General features: G+C 42.2%; 1 pseudogene; it reads right to left on the reverse strand.

Annotated features, from left to right (window-relative positions):
- Positions 1-844: 844 nt before the first annotated feature.
- LOC119361539 lies at positions 845-2,435 on the reverse strand (annotated as a pseudogene).
- Positions 2,436-5,199: the final 2,764 nt, after the last annotated feature.

Genomic DNA, 5,199 nt, shown 5'->3' on the forward strand with positions numbered 1-5,199 from the left:
TTTTTTTGAAAAGGGGGTAAATATCCCTAGGCTTTGCATGTAATTGTTTTCGTAAGTCATTTTTGTGAACAACCTAAACAATACGACTTATGAAATCCATGCAATTGTTAATTGTTATTTGATCTAAACTGTTCTCTGCAAAGAAAAGTATAAAACATGTCATTATATAATTATATCTTGGCAACATATGTCATGGATTATGGTACGATATATCGCAAGATGTAAGAATAATTCACATTTTTCTACACAGATGAGAATGGTTTAAATTACTTTAGAGTCATAACATATTGCATCAAGAAACACTAGTATAAACAATGGGTTGAGACACTCGTAGTATACCATCGGTTGATATACAATGAAGACGGCAACACTAATCATGCATAGTGAATATCGCTGAATTGTATCCACCAGATAGTCGCTCAAAAATCTGAACTGGTGATGGACAAGACGGACGATATGTTTCCACACTTCCCTCACGTCTTAAGTTCACTACTAGGCCTCAGACATGGGATCGATGTATACTATAAGTAGGAATCTAAATTATTGATGTGTTGGCTCGATCTTAAATTCGAGAGTTGTAGACTCCATTACCATAGTATATTGAAGTACATTCACTATATGGATGAAGAAGGACGGGCATTATATTTCAACTACTTTTATTATAAAATAACATGCTTCAAAAAAGATAATACATGCGCCCACAGTATGAAATTCGTGTGGCCGCGGCGCATGCATGATAGACTTGCTAGGCGGATTCATGACCAACTGGCTAGCTAGCTCTTATTACACTGGAAATAGATATACTGATACAACAATTTTATTTTATGATCTCAAGCAGATGACATCAGGCTTGGTTAGGGGCAGAGTTGCGTCTGAAGCAGCCGAAACGGCGGATCTCACCAAATCTCCCAGGGACGGCTTGGTACATCAATGGTACCTTCTTCATGGATGTGCCGAACTGGTTGAAGAACCACCACCACTGGTCCGCAGCAAAGCCTTCGACCAGTTCCTTTGTACGCGGGTCATTCATGAGCGTCTTGTCGGAGTTGAGCACCCCCTTCCCGGCCACCAGGTTTCGGTAGTAGGCATTGTCGAATGCTCTCGGGGTCTCTATGTCAAGGTCCTGCAGCCGCTCTCCGTCGCTGGAGCAGTTCGCGGCGAGCCTCTGTACAAACTCGCCGTCTTCTCGAGGACCGAACCGGTCGGAGAAGGCACTGCACTGAGCCTTGCCGATGGTGTGCGCGCCGGAGAGCGCCACAAGATCGAGTTCGGTGAGATCAAGCCTACTAGCGAAGTGGGCAACGAGCTGGTCAACACTTCCGGTGGGACGCGGGAGCTGGCCGTAAACCTCTTGCCACCGATTGGGCAATAAGCTGTCCAGGCGGCCGAGCAGCAGATCGTAGGACTCCACCAGACTGCAAATGAGAATACTATATATATATATTACTCCCTCCGTTCCAGAATATTTGAGGTTTTAGATTTATCCTAAGACAAACATGTTTAACTTTGACCAAGTCCAAAAGAAAATGTACTAACATCTACAACATCAAACTAGTCTCATCAGATTCATAACATATATTTACATACTACATAGGATTGATATAGTAGATACTCATATGTTTTGGTCAAACTTAAAGATTTTTGAGTTATGAAAACCCGAGAATTTCAAATATTTTGAAACAGATGGAGTAGTTTTTTTTTTTTTTTGCAGGGTAAAACAGATGGAGTAGTTTAGTTGTGCATCCACTGCCACTCCTGTTATATGTGCACTTGTACATACCACGACGACCGAATCACGGGCAGCGAGAACGGTGATGTCGGTGCAGGAGACGGTAGGTCCGCAGGTGCCATGTACAGCTATGCGGATATCCTCGTTGAGCTGCAGCGCCTTGGGCTGCAGCCTGGCCTTCGGTTCCAGGATCTGCTCGCTGTGGTATACCCTCTCGCCCACTTGGTAAGTGCCGTTCAGAAGAAGCGATGCGTCGCAGCCCTACATACGTACGACACAAAAAGTAAGTCATATATACCTGCGGTTGCATTTCAGGTCTGAGATAATTCAGAACCACACTACTTAATTGATCATTGTACTATGTAATGTTTATCGGAAAAATTAAGGAAGAGACGATCAGTGTGTAAATAACGTACATAAACGAAGCAGTCGCTCATGAAGATACGGAGGAGGCGGCAGCGATGGCAACATCGTCTCGGAACGCTTCCTCCACCGCGGTGCGCACAATCTGCTGCAGGTTTGGGCACGACTCCGCATGGTAGTCCGCGGTGAGGCGCCCCTGGGCAAGGGGCACACTTGTGCGTTCGAGCTCCTCAGTTGGCACGGAGATCAACGATGGCATGGACGATGGCATGGCTGCCTGGGAGAGCAGCGCCGTAACGATGAACAGCATGGGCAACATAGTTGCACTGCTCAATGCCTCCATCGACCCTATATCCTACATATGTAGCTACTCTCTCTCTCTCTCTGTGTGTGTGTGTGTGTGGACTCTTTGTGACTCGTTCTAAGAGTGAAGGAATGTGCCTTCTACACGATCAGGACATGCCGCTATTTATAACGGAACTCGAATAGCCTATCCTCATTTTTAGGGCTGAGAGTGAGAAGGTACCCAATGATGGAGAGATGTGAAAGGACCCAAATACCCCGCCATTTTACTAGTACCTACCAAGGTTTTGGACCAAATGACTTCCTTTTTGTACGGAGGGGTGGATGCTGAGATTTGCAGTTACCGCAATATACATGTTAATAAACTGTTATTTTAATATAGCAGATATTTACCCCAGAAACATTATGATGGTTTCTGTATTAAAACCATTTTTCTTAGAATAAGAAGACAAAAAATCATAAATGTGCATACAATGCAGGCAGCTCAGTGGTAGAACTCTTCCAGTTCACCTGCCTTAGCTATTTCTTATAAGCTTTTGCTAGAACTGCAATTTGAACTAACGTAGTGGTTTTATCTCTATTTTTATAGGAAATCTAAGGATTTTATCTGGCAAAACCATTTACCGAGGGAGCTGGGAAAATGTGTTTGTAGATGGGCACCAAACCCTAGAAACTAGCACACTGTATCATCAGTCGATGGGTAATCAATATTTGTCTACCGTGTTGTGCTTTTGTAATTGTTTTTTTCTTTGGAAAATGAGGAATACCCCGGCCTCTACATCATTTTGATGCACATAATCATTTGTTAAATAAGTTCAAGTGCCAAGCTCTGGTACTAGAGAATTTTTTTACAGAAAGACAACCAGATCCGGCAAGAATAGGAATAAATGCCTACACACATAGCTACTACTGGATCACCATCCAAACCGGTTGTACATATCCTATCAGATTAGAAGAAGAAGAAGAAGAAGAAGAAGAAGAAGAAGATTAGAAGAAGAAGAAGAAGAAGAAGAAGATTAGAAGCTACTGTCTCCCATCACTTGCACCCATGGACCATAAGGTCCCGCACTTTCGCATGGTGGTTAAGTTTGGATCCATTCAGAAAAGGAATTCCACTACACTGAATTGTTTTCCAAGAAAGTTTTCAATCCATTCATTTTCAATTATAGCAGTACAATGAACAACAAAAATAATAATAATAATACATCCAGATCGTCAATAATAGATGAAGATGCTCTTGATAGATCTCAATCTTGTTTTAGTCCAGATAAACAGCTCATACTTGGTAATCAAAACTCTAGTAGTATGACCTCACGATTAAGTACTCCTCGATCAAAACACATAACATAACTCCACACGTGGTTTGTCTGCTACGTGTCCATATACACCCACTAGGATGGTAATTCTGCGAGTGGGAGTGTGCCTTCCTCACGTCTAGGAGGGGTGTTGATTACTTGATTACAGCCCAATCAGCTTATAAATGCTGATCAAGGCAAGCTGGGCGAATAACGGATATGGAAGCAAAAATAGTGGAATACCTCTTGTTTCAGGTTGTTGTCACCAATGCACCAATTGTATTATACGATGATTGTGGGACAGGAATCCAATATGGCTCTTGGAAGCATATGGTCCTAAATGTGAAAACTGTTTTTTCTGCAACTGTTAAAGAAATATGAAGAGAATTAGATATGTCATTGTCACACTGAAATGCTATTTGCAAATTTTTAGAAGGAAAGCCTAAGAATTTTGACCTATGCAAAAATAACAAGTCTAATGCTAAATGTTACACTTATTTTTTCCTTTTTTCACCGATGAAACACGGCTAACCCAATTCGCATAAAAATTCTCATCACACTTGTTACACTTACATAAACATGTGTAAAAAATCATTTTTTAATATTTTACGACTCCTTTCATTCTTAAATATAAGTCTTTGTAGATACTCCAGTATGAACCACATATGGAGCAAAATGAATGCATCTACACTCTAAAATGCATCTACATACATCCGTATGTGGTCCATAGTAAAATCTCTGTAAAGAATTATATTTAGAAATGAAGGGAGTAGTTTTTATTTTGAATTTATTGTTCATCAGAGAGCATATGCTCCGAGAGAGCCGAAACGGCCACTCTGTGGTGGGAAGATCCTCGTGATGAATAGAAAATTATTTGTCCTGATTTTGTAGTCAATCTAGGTTGTGAGTTTGCGCACCATCGGCACGTACGACGAATTGTTAACACGCCGATCAGTAGTGGATCGATCGAGCCGAGCAGCAGGCAGGCGGCGTGCATGCAGATGCTCCATCATGTGACCCTGATGGTTTGACAAATCCTATCTAGCTAGGATTCCGTATCTCCACATGATTACACTCACGTGGTCTGTCGCGATCGATCGATCTAAACCCAGCGATGGTGCCGCGTATGCATCGATCTAAACTGAGATACTTATACACAAACCAAGTTACCTACTGGTCATTGCTCGCTTACATCATGCCAAATTAACTACTCCCTCCGTACCGATTTACTCGTCGTGGTTTTAGTTCACATTTAAACTAAAACCACGACGAGTAAATCGGAACGGAGGGAGCACTAGATAATTGGCAGGGAGGGCTAGTTGTGACAGTGTGCTACATGTTCATAGCCTACGGAAATAAAAAGTAGCCAGAGAACACATGATTAATTAATGCATACAGGTAGATAATTGGTAGGTAGAAAGACTGCCCGCAAAAAAGAAAAGGTAGAAAGACTCACGTACCCTTTAGTTCCACATTACGAGCTAGGGGGGGACCAGCAGGGGCCCTGCC

The sequence above is a fragment of the Triticum dicoccoides genome, chromosome 2B, assembly GCF_002162155.2.
Source record: "Triticum dicoccoides isolate Atlit2015 ecotype Zavitan chromosome 2B, WEW_v2.0, whole genome shotgun sequence".
Lineage (NCBI taxonomy): Eukaryota > Viridiplantae > Streptophyta > Magnoliopsida > Poales > Poaceae > Triticum > Triticum dicoccoides.